This window comes from Salmo trutta, chromosome 7 (assembly GCF_901001165.1).
Source record: "Salmo trutta chromosome 7, fSalTru1.1, whole genome shotgun sequence".
NCBI classification, from domain to species: Eukaryota; Metazoa; Chordata; class Actinopteri; order Salmoniformes; family Salmonidae; genus Salmo; species Salmo trutta.
In genome coordinates this window covers 40,773,229-40,785,749 of record NC_042963.1, presented here as the reverse complement: position 1 = coordinate 40,785,749, position 12,521 = coordinate 40,773,229, and the positions used below count along the sequence as shown (strand labels likewise).

The following is a 12,521-nucleotide window of genomic DNA, read 5'->3' as shown; positions in this document are numbered from 1 at the left end:
GCGGTTTTGGAGCAGTGGGTTCTTCCTTGCTGAGCGGCCTTTCAGGTTATGTCAATATAGGACTCGTTTTACTGTGGACATAGATACTTTTGTACCAGTTTCCTCCAGCATCTTCACAAGGTCCTTTGCTGTTGTTCTGGGATTGATTTGCACTTTTAGCACCAAAGTACATTCATCTCCAGGAGACAGAACGCTTCTCCTTCCTGAGAGGTATGACGGCTGCGTGGTCCCATGGTGTTTATACTTGCGTACTATTGTTTATACAGATGAACGTGGTACCTTCAGGTATTTGGAAATTGCTCCCAAGGATGAACCAGACTTGTGGAGATCTACAGTTTGCTTTCTGAGGACTTGGCTGATTTCCTTTGATTTTCCCATGATGTCAATCAAAGAGGCACTGAGTTTGAAGGTAGGGCTTGAAATACATCCACAGGTACACCTCCTATTGACTCAAATGATGTCAATTAGCCTATCAGAAGCTTCTAAAGCCATGACATAATTTTCTGGAATTTTCCAAGCTGTTTAAAGGCACAGTCAACTTAGTGTATGTAAACTTCTGACCCACTGGAATTGTGATACAATGAGTTATAAGTGAAATAATCTGTCTGTAAACAATTGTTGGAAAAATTATTTGTGTCATGCACAAAGTAGATGTCCTAACCAACTTGCCAAAACTATAGTTTGTTAACAAGAAATTTGTGGAGTGGTTAAAAATGAGTGTATGTAAACTTCTGACTTCAACTGTATGTTTCCCATGCCAATAAAGCCCTTAAATTGAATTGAAATTGAATTGAAAGAGAGAGAGAGCGAGGCTATGCTGTTGACCAGGAGGACTAATGCAGTTTTTACTTAGGGTTGCTTGAGAGAGATAACATTGCAGTCACTTAAAGGCCTATGACACAGGTATAAACATGGCACGAGGGCTAACATTGGGTTATGTATTACGCATCTGGTACAGAACATTGTCTATAGGAATGTAGCAGCAGTGTAGGGTTCTCTGTACAACATTAGCCTTGGAGAAGAACACCAGAGAAATGTATTTACCCTTTTTAGTATCAGACCAACCATTATGTTATGCAAACTGAGTCAGTGGTGAAGGTCCATGCTTTGCCTCTCTCTCTCTCTCTCTCTCTCTGTGTGTGTGTGTGTGTGTGTGTGTGTGTGTGTGTGTGTGTGTGTGTGTGTGTGTGTGTGGTTATGTTCTACAGTGTGTAGAGTCTTGTGGGGCTGTATCATTACCACCCAGCTCCAAACACAGCCTTTCATAACGGCTCCACCCACGGCACTCCTGAACGCTCCCAGAATGCACATCACGTCGGCCATAAAAACGAGAAATATGACCCAATAACAGAGTAGAGAGAACCTGCGTAGGTGGCCAGGGTTAGGATGAGGAAGGGAGGAAGGGAGTGAAAGAGGGGAAGGAGGCATTATCATATGTAACTCATGTGTAGCTCTGATAATAGCAGACAATATCACTGCAGGATGAGGAGAGCTATGAGGGCAGAGGAGAAGAGAAGAAGGGAGGAGGAGAAAAGAAGAGAAGAAGGGATGAGGGGAAGAGGAGACGGGATGCCTCTAAACTGAATAGCTGTGGCATCAGAGGGCTCAATCTGGTGTTTGGGTAAACAGCAACCACAGAGGTATTTGATGTACGGAGCACCCTGTCATGCTCTACCTAGTCAGTTCTAAATCTCTGGTATTTACTCAAATTGTGGTATTCATTATAAAAAAATGTACTGCCTTTTTCTCCCCAATTTCGATCTTATCTCATAATGCGAGCTCCATAACATGACCGGCCAAACCGTGCTTCTTAACACCCACCTGCTTAACCCGGAAGCCAGCCGCACAAACATGTCGGAGGAAACACTGTTCACCTGACAACCGAAGTCAGCCTGCAGGCGCCCGGCCCACAACAAGGAGACGCTAGAGTGCGATGAGCCAAGTAAAGCCCCACCGGCCAAACCCTCCCCTAACCCGGACAACGCTGGGTCAATTGTGCACCGCCCTATGGGACTCCCGATCACGGTCGGTTGTGATACAGCCCGGGATCGATGCAGTGCCTTAGACCGCTGCGTCACTCGGGAGGCCCAAAATGGTGGTATTCAAATCATACACAGTACTGCTTCAACTAAGTGGCTGAAGCAGGGTATTGCCAGAGAAAGTAATGGATAGATATTGCATTGGGAGAATTCTGCTGTGGTGTCTCTCACTAGCTGCTCGCATTGATTTATATTAAGCAGGCAACATCTTTGATGATACAGTAAATCAACATGGTCTCATTGGAATATGTCAAAATAGTGACATTTAACCATTGAAATATGTCACCCAAGCTGTAAACAGAGGGGGCGAGGAGCATGTCCTACAGTACAATAACAACATGGGTGTTTCTCTGCTGCAGTCTGGACAGACATGGCAGTACATAAACAATATATTCCAGAGATCGTCCTCATTACACCACACTTATTCATTAGTGTTATTCCACAACAATGACTCTGTTTCAAAACCATTTGCCACATCAAGAACAACACACAGTCATAAGTACGCACAACAAGCACACACGCAGAGCCAGACTCACACACCCTCCCACCAACACACACAAGCACGCATGCTCACGCAGCTACACACACCTACACACACACACACACACACACACACACACACACACACACACACACACACACACACACACACACACACACACACACACACACACACACACACACACACACACACACACACACACCATGGTTACAAAAGCATGGCGCATCAAGACACCTACCCAGTCTCTGTTAAGCAACTGTCATCTCTGTCACATCTATTAATAAATGTTCTCTTTCAGAACTGACAACATGCAGCAACACACTCTACACAGTAACACACAACCAGCTACACTGGCAGTCACAGAGGAATGACACATAGACTTACAGTGCTGGATCCTGTGCTGTGGCTCAGTGAAGAGACCATCTTACCTCTGTATTACTGTTTGACTGGGATGGCTGCCAGACACGTCCCTCACTCACACTCCTCCACCTCCTCCTGTAGGAAGAACAGCATTACACAGAGAGATCTGCAGTGCTGCTGGAGCTGTGACAGTATGCCTCTCTCTCTCTCTCTCTCTCTCTCCGAGGTCAGGAGAAATATCCGTCAAGCTGAGGGGTGGCTCCTCCTACAACGGAGCAGTCAGTAACGCTGCCGGCTCTAGCGAGCTCTCCCCTCCTCCTTTTCCTTCCCCACCACCACTCAGCACTATGGCAGTAATTAGCCCATCATGATCCAGATAGACCCAGCCTTCTCTCCTCCTCATCTCCTGTCTGCCACGGCCACCTCACAGACAGACAGACAGAACGGATTACTACAGGGGTCCAGGCCCCTCCAGGACAGACAAACAGGATTACTACAGGGGTCCAGGCCCCTCCAGGACAGACAGACAGGATTACTAAAGGTTCCAGGCCCCTCCAGTACAGACAGACAGACAGGATTACTACAGGGTCCAGGCCCCTCCAGGACAGAGAGGATTACTACAGGGTCCAGGCCCCTCCAGGACAGACAGGATTACTACAGGGTCCAGGCCACTCCAGGACAGACAGGATTACTACAGGGTCCAGGCCCCTCCAGGACAGACAGGATTACTACAGGGTCCAGGCCACTCCAGGACAGACAGGATTACTACAGGGTCCAGGCCCCTCCAGGACCCAGAGCAGAAGCAACATGAGGACAGGGCTGGGCTGGGCTGAGGAGGGTGTAGTACTATGATGAGAACTATTATGATTTTACTTCACAGTACATTTTTGACAAGATCAGAGATCAAATCAAAATGTACGTTTTTGGGTCCTGTACACAGATTAGAAGATATTACAGCAGGTGCAGTGAAATGCTCGTGTTTGTAGCTCCTACAGTTCAGTAATACTATGTCAATACAACACTAATATGTAAATAATCCAGAAAGTCCAAAACCAGAAAGAAATGTATCCCCTATACAGTAAACATGTATCCAATATGAAGTAGTTTTGATGGTATACAGTATGCAATTTACGTAGCAGACACTTATAACCAAAGTGACAACAGTCCACACATTTTGGTATGTGACCCCAGTGGGAATCAAACCCACAACTCTGATGGTGCTTGTGCCATGCTCTTATGAACTGAGCCACATACAGGACCACTATAATACATACGTACAACACAGTACCGTAAAATACAATACATTATTTCAATAGTTGTATTGTTTGTATTTAGTTGTATTGTTTTTTAGTTGTACTGTTTGTATTGTTTTTTATTTGTATTGTTTGTATTTAGTTGTATTGTTTGTATTGTTTTTTAGTTGTGTTGTTTGTATTGTTTTTTAGTTGTGTTGTTTGTATTTAGTTGTATTATTTTTTAGTTATATTGTTTGTATTGTTTTTTTGTTGTATTGTTTGTATTTAGTTGTATTGTTTTTTAGTTGTATTGTTTGTATCGTTGTACAGTATGTAACATTTGTCTATCAATGTATCAGTGTTTTGTTACTAGTCACATTTTGTGTGTTTTGTGGCCTCCAGAAGGAGCAGCTGCTGCTTCTGCAGAAGCTAATGTGGATCCAAATAGACAAATAAGTACAATACAGGTGGAAGATGTAAAATTGCTATCTGGCCTGTTGAGGAGTGACAGACTCCATCCTAGCTGGAGGGGTGCTCTCATCTTATCTATGAACATAGGCAGGGCTCTAACTCCCCTAGCTCCACAATGAAATAGGGTGCAGGCCAGGCAGCCGGCTGTTAGCCAGCCTGCCAGCTTAGTGGAGTCTGCCACTAGCACAGTCAGTGTAGTCAGCTCAGCTATCCCCATTGAGACCGTGTCTGTGCCTCGATCTAGGTTGGGCAAAATTAAAGATGGCGGTGTTCGCTTTAGCAATCTCACTAGTATAAAGACCTCCTCCATTCCTGCCATTATTGAAAGAGATTGTGATACCTCACATCTCAAAATAGGACTACTTAATGTTAGATCCCTCACTTCAAAGGCAGTTATAGTCAATGAACTAATCACTGATCATAATCTTGATGTGATTGGCCTGACTGAAACATGGCTTAAGCCTGATGAATTTACTGTGTTAAATGAGGCCTCACCCCCTGGTTACACTAGTGACCATATCCCCCGCGCATCCCGCAAAGGCGGAGGTGTTGCTAACATTTATGATAGCAAATTAGTCATCGCAGATAATATTCTAATTTTTGGTGACTTTAATATTCACATGGAAAAGTCCACAGACCCACTCCAAAAGGCTTTTGGAGCCATCATCGACTCAGTGGGTTTTGTCCAACATGTCTCTGGACCTACTCGCTGCCACAGTCATACTCTGGACCTAGTTTTGTCCCATTGAATCAATGTTGTGGTTCTTAATGTTTTTCCTCATAATCCTGGACTATCGGACCACCATTCTATTACGTTCGCAATCGCAACAAATAATCTGCTCAGACCCCAACCAAGAAGCATTAAAAGTCGTGCTATAAATTCTCAGGCAACCCAAAGATTCCTTGATGCCCTTCCAGACTCCCTCTGCCTACCCAAGGACGTCAGAGGACAAAAATCAGTTAACCACCTAACCGAGGAACTCAATTTAACCTTGCGCAATACCCTAGATGCAGTTGCACCCCTAAAAACTAAAAACATTTGTCATAAGAAACTAGCTCCCTGGTATACAGAAAATACACGAGCTCTGAAGCAAGCTTCCAGAAAATTGGAACGGAAATGGCGCCACACCAAACTGGAAGTCTTCCGACTAGCTTGGAAAGACAGTACCGTGCATTATCGAAGAGCCCTCACTGCTGCTCGATCATCCTATTTTTCCAACTTAATTGAGGAAAATAAGAACAATCCGAAATTTCTTTTTGATACTGTCGCAAAGTTAACTAAAAAGCAGCATTCCCCAGGAGAGGATGGCTCTCACTTCAGCAGTGATGAATTCATGATCATCGTATTCCTCCAAAGCTCCGTTGTCCTGAGTCTGCACAACCCTGCCAGGACCTAGGATCAAGGGGGACACTAAAGTGTTTTAGTACTATATCTCTTGACACAATGATGAAAATAATCATGGCCTCTAAACCTTCAAGCTGCATACTGGACCCTATTCCAACTAAACTACTGAAAGAGCTGCTTTCTGTGCTTGGCCCTCCTATGTTGAACATAATAAACGGCTCTCTATCCACCGGATGTGTACCAAACTCACTAAAAGTGGCAGTAATAAAGCCTCTCTTGAAAAAGCCAAATCTTGACCCAGAAATTATAAAAAACTATCGGCCTATATCGAATCTTCCATTCCTCTCAAAAATTTTAGAAAAGCTGTTGCGCAGCAACTCACTGCCTTCCTGAAGACAAACAATGTATACGAAACGCTTCAGTCTGGTGTTAGACCCCATCATAGCACTGAGACTGCACTTGTGAAGGTGGTAAATTACCTTTTAATGACGTCAGACCGAGGTTCTGCGTCTGTCCTCGTGCTCCTAGATCTTAGTGCTGCTTTTGATACCATCGATCACCACATTCTTTTGGAGAGATTGGAAGCCCAAATTGGTCTACATGGACAAGTTCTGGCCTGGTTTAGGTCTTATCTGTCGGAAAGATATCAGTTCGTCTCTGTGAATGGTTTGTCCTCTGACAAATTTCGGTGTTCCTCAAGGTTCCTCAAGGTTCCGTTTTAGGACCACTATTGTTTTCACGATATATACTGCTCAAAAAAATAAAGGGAACACTTAAACAACACATCCTAGATCTGAATGAAATAAATAATGTTATTAAATACTATTTCTTTACATAGTTGAATGTGCAGACAACAAAATCACACAAAAATAATCAATGGAAATCCAATTTATCAACCCACGGAGGTCTGGATTTGGAGTCACACTCAAAATTAAAGTGGAAAACCACACTACAGGTTGATCCAACTTTGATGTAATGTCCTTAAAACAAGTAAAAATGAGGCTCAGTAGTGTGTGTGGCCTCCACGTGCCTGTATGACCTCCCTACAACGCCTGGGCATGCTCCTGATGAGGTGGCGTATGGTCTCCTGAGGGATCTCCTCCCAGACCTGGACTAAAGCATCCGCCAACTCCTGGACAGTCTGTGGTGCAACGTGGCGTTGGTGGATGGAGTGAGACATGATGTCCCAGATGTGCTCAATTGGATTCAGGTCTGGGGAACGGGCAGGCCAGTCCATAGCATCAATGCTTTCCTCTTGCAGGAACTGCTGACACACTCCAGCCACATGAGGTCTAGCATTGTCTTGCATTAGGAGGAACCCAGGGCCAAGCGCACCAGCATATGGTCTCACAAGTGGTCTGAGGATTTCATCTCGGTACCTAATGGCAGTCAGGCTACCTCTGGCGAGCACATGGAGGGCTGTGCGGCCCCCCAAAGAAATGCCACCCCACACCATGACTGACCCACCGCCAAACCGGTCATGCTGGAGGATGTTGCAGGCAGCAGAACGTTCTCCACGGCATCTCCAGACACTGTCACGTCTGTCACGTGCTCAGTGTGAACCTGCTTTCATCTGTGAAGAGCACAGGGCGCCAGTGGCGAATTTGCCAATCTTGGTGTTCTCTGGCAAATGCCAAACGTCCTGCACAGTGTTGAGCTGTAAGCACAACCCCCATCTGTGGACGTCGGGCCCTCATACCACCCTCATAGAGTCTGTTTCTGACCGTTTGAGCAGACACATGCACATTTGTGGCCTGCTGGAGGTCATTTTGCAGGGCTCTGGCAGTGCTTCTCCTGCTCCTCCTTGCACAAAGGCGGAGGTAGCGGTCCTGCTGCTGGGTTGTTGCCCTCCTACGGCCTCCTCCACGTCTCCTGATGTACTGGCCTGTCTCCTGGTAGCGCCTCCATGCTCTGGACACTACGCTGACAGACATAGCAAACCTTCTTGCTACAGCTCGCATTGATGTGCCATCCTGGATGAGCTGCACTACCTGAGCCACTTGTGTGAGTTGTAGACTCCGTCTCATGCTACCACTAGAGTGAAAGCACCGCCAGCATTCAAAAGTGACCAAAACATCAGCCAGGAAGCATAGGAACTGAGAAGTGGTCTGTGGTCCCCACCTGCAGAACCACTTCTTTATTGGGGGTGTCTTGCTAATTGCCTATAATTTCCACCTGTTGTCTATTCCATTTGCACAACAGCATGTGAAATTTATTGTCAATCAGTGTTGCTTCCTAAGTGGACAGTTTGATTTCACAGAAGTGTGATTGACTTGGAGTTACATTGTGTTGTTTAAGTGTTCCCTTTATTTTTTTGAGCAGTGTATTTTACCTCTTGGGGATGTCATTCGAAAACATAATGTTAAATTTCACTGCTATGCGGATGACACACAGCTGTACATTTCAATGAAACATGGTGAAGCCCCAAAATTGCCCTCGCTAGAAGCCTGTGTCTCAGACATAAGGAAGTGGATGGCTGCAAACTTTCTAATCTTAAACTCGGACAAAACAGAGATGCTTGTTCTAGGTCCCAAGAAACAAAGAGATCTTCTGTTGAATCTGACAATTAATCTGGATGGTTCCACAGTCGTCTCAAATAAAACTGTGAAGGACCTCGGCGTTACTCTGGACCCTGATCTCTCTTTTGAAGAACATATCAAGACTGTTTCAAGGACAGCTTTTTTCCATCTACGTAACATTGCAAAAATCAGAAACTTCTGTCCAAAAATGACGCAGAAAAATTAATTCATGCCTTTGTTACTTCTAGGTTGGACTATTGCAATGCTCTACTTTCCGGCTACCCGGATAAAGCACTAAATAAACTTCAGTTAGTGCTAAATACGGCTGCTAGAATCCTGACTAGAACCAAAAAATTTGATCATATTACTCCAGTGCTAGCCTCCATACACTGGCTTCCTGTTAAGGCAAGGGCTGATTTCAAGGTTTTACTGCTAACCTACAAAGCATTACATGGGCTTGCTCCTACCTATCTTTCTGATTTGGTCCTGCTGTACATACCTACACGTACGCTACGGTCACAAGACGCGGGCCTCCTAATTGTTCCTAGAATTTCTAACCAAACAGCTGGAGGCAGGGCTTTCTCCTATAGAGCTCCATTTTTATGGAATAGTCTGCCTACCCATGTGAGAGACGCAGACTCAGTCTCAACCTTTAAGTCTTTACTGAAGACATATCTCTTCAGTAGGTCCTATGATTATGTGTAGTCTGGCCCAGGGGTGTGAAGGTGAACGGAAAGGCTGGAGCAACGAACCACCCTTGCTGTCTCTGCCTGTCTGGTTTCCCCTCTTTCCACTGGGATTCTCTGACTCTACCCCTATTACAGGGGCTGAGTCACTGGCTTACAGGTGTTCTTCCATGCCGTCCCTGGGAGGGGTGCGTCACTTGAGTGGGTTGAGTCACTGACGTGGTCTTCCTGTCTGGGTTGGCGCCCCCCCTTGGGCTGTGCCGTGGAGGAGATCTTTGTGGGCTATACTCGGCCTTGTCCCAGGATGGTATGTTGGTGGTTGGAGATATCCCTCCAGTGGTGTGGAGGCTGTGCTTTGGCAAAGTGGGTGGGGTTATATCCTACCTGTTTGGCCCTGTCCAGGGGTTTCATCGGATGGGGACACAGTGTCTCCTGACCCCTCCTGTCTCAGCCTCCAGTATTTATGCTGCAGTAGTTTATGTGTCGGGGGGCTAGGGTCAGTCTGTCACATCTGGAGTATTTATCTTGTCTTTTCCGGTGTCCTGTGTGAATTTAAATATGCTCTCTCTAATTCTCTCTTTCTCTTTCTTTCTCTCTCTCGGAGGACCTGAGCCCTAGGACCATGCCTCAGGACTACCTGGCTTGATGACTGCTTGCTGTCCCCAGTTCACCTGGCCGTGCTGCTGCTCCAGTTCCAACTGTTCTGCCTGCAGCTATGGAACCCTGACCTGTTCGCCGGACGTACTACCTGTCCCAGACCTGTTGTCCCAGACCTGCTGGAACCCTGATCTATTCACCGGACGTGCTACCTGTCCCAGACCTGCTGTTTTCAACTCTCTAGAGACAGCAGGAGCGGTAGAGATACTCTCAAAGATCGGCTATGAAAAAGCCAACTGACACTTACTCTTGTGTTACTGACTTGTTGCACCCTCGACAACTACTATGATTATTATTATTTGACAATGCTGGTCATCTATGAACATTTAAACATCTAGGCCATGTGCTGTTATAATCTCCACCCGGCACAGCCAGAAGAGGACTGGCCACCCCTCATAGCCTGGTTTATCTCTAGGTTTCTTCCTAGGTTTTGGCCTTTCTAGGGAGTTTTTCCTAGCCACCGTGCTTCTACACCTGCATTGCTTGCTGTTTGGGGTTTTAGGCTGGGTTTCTGTACAGCACTTTGTGATATCAGCTGATGCAAGAAGAGCTATATAAATACATTTGATTTGATTCCCATGAGCGTACCACCCTCCTTCAGGCCATGGATGAAGCATGCAATGATTTCAATACAGACCTACACTAAGTGTACAAAACATTATGAACCTGCCCTTTCCATGACATAGACTGACCAGGTGAATCCAAGTGAAAGCTAGGATCCCTAATTGATGTCACTTGTTAAATCCACTTCAATCAGTGTAGACGATGGGGAGGAGACAGATTAAAGAAAGATTTTGAAACCTTGAGACAATTGAGACATGGATTGTGTATGCATGTCATTCAGATGGTGAATGGGCAAGACAAAATATTGAAGTGCCTTTGAATGGGGTATGGCATTAGGTGCCAGGCACACCGGTTTGTGTCAAGAACTGCAAGGCTGATGTGTTTTTCACAAACAATAGTTTCCCATGTGTATTTTCACAAACAACAGTTTCCCAAGTTTCCCAATTTGACACAACTGTGGGAAGCATTGGAGTCAATATGGGCCAGCATCCCAGCATCCATGTGGAACGCTTTCGACATTTTGTGGAGTCCATGCCCCGACAAATTGAGGCTGTTCTGAGGGCAAAGGGGGGTTGTTGCAACTCAATATTAGGAAGGTGTTCTTAATGTTTATACATTCAGTCACTGTATGTCATGCTTGGATTTCCCCGAGATGTATAATAAATGAGGATATTTAGAGCGATGCCGATGAGAACCTATGGCCAAATGCTCAAGACAGGCTTGATACAAACTAGTGCCTACTAAACATTGTGAAATATGTCTTCAAAGATCACACATTTGATCACACATGCGATGAAAAGGATGGAAATATGATTTTCAGTCAATTGTAGTGGGTAGTGTATTGTCTAATGTGAAAACACTGTACTGTAGCACACTACATTCAATGTGCAATTTTGAAACATGTATCTTAACATTTCTTTACTATTGGATTCCCTCAAGGGAATGTTCTATTGTACATCACAGACAGACTGGTGGTCAATACCATTGACACCAGTCATCCAAATCAGTCATCAATCCCATTCACCCCTCCCTCCTTACTACCATGCTAAAGAACCTGAGCCAACTTTGTTGTAAGTGCAGGTTGAGCAACATAGGAGCACATTAGCTACTGTCAATGCTACTAACCCTGTGAATGACATGGTAAACACAGTGGGAGGCTGGGAGCTCTAGGGGGTCTGTGTCCTAGCAACCACACATCAAAAAGGCAACAATGTAAAGGTACTGGAAACCAACAGTAGCCTACATTATGATAGGCTTGGGTTGTCTTAGTAGTGAGTGGAGTGGATTTCTATTGGTAACAATGCGTACAGTTTTAAGTTTTTATACTGTACCTTTGCTGATTCCACATCTCTTATGAGCAGTTATGCACATACACTGTTTATTTCTGTTGTTACAAATGACATTGATGCTTGGAGGCTACAGATGCACATTCATCCATTCATGCATAACACATTCTCCTCACTTCCTCATTGTTGCCAGGGTGTAAAATGTTTAAAGGGAGAACATTTCGTACATTCTCAAGTATCTGTGTTAGGCTAAATGATGCCACACACACACAACTACACCAGTGGAGGCTGCTGAGGGTAGGACGGCTCATAATAAATGGCTGGAACAGAGCAAATGGAACGGCATCAAACACCTGGAAACCATGTATTTGATACAATTCCACTGATTCCGCTCGTCATTAACATGAGCCCGTCCTCCCCAATTAAGGTGTCACCAACCTCCCGTGAACTACATATTTACTCAAACACACGCTCACCCGTCTTACAAGAGTGATGACCTCACCTTCAACAGAGCGTTCTCTTTGTTTAGAAGTGAATGAAGCTCACCACATGGTATTTTGTAATGAGATGGCATCACCGTGTGGTTGCATCTGGTACTTATCGTCTTCAGACATCACTGCATTACTGTAGCAGCCTATGAAAACCAAATGGACCTCCCTGGATGAAACAGCACTGCTAAGATAACTGTATTAAGAAATAAACTGCATACACAAAGAAATTCTGTGCTCTGCAAAATACATAATTATCCTTTTACAAACTACTTTTAGGAGAAAATTTGAATGATAAGCAGATGTGACAATGAAATATGTTTTGCTTCTTAATCAGTTGCATGTTATACTCATGGTGATAGAATACTA

At 44.9% G+C, this 12,521-nt stretch overlaps 1 protein-coding gene across 20 annotated transcripts in view; it reads right to left on the bottom strand.

The window, feature by feature from the left end:
- LOC115197409 (protein-methionine sulfoxide oxidase mical3a) overlaps positions 1-3,117 on the bottom strand; it is a 188,464-nt gene extending 185,347 nt beyond the window's left edge. For 7 of the 20 annotated variants that reach the window (XM_029758889.1, XM_029758891.1, XM_029758894.1 and 4 more), the window contains exon 1: positions 2,970-3,114. The gene's annotated coding sequence lies outside the window, so the exon portion shown is untranslated. Of the gene's footprint in view, positions 1-2,925; positions 2,944-2,969 lie in introns of those variants that run through there. The other 13 variants (XM_029758880.1, XM_029758885.1, XM_029758886.1 and 10 more) reach the window with 5 other exon arrangements.
- Positions 3,118-12,521: the final 9,404 nt, after the last annotated feature.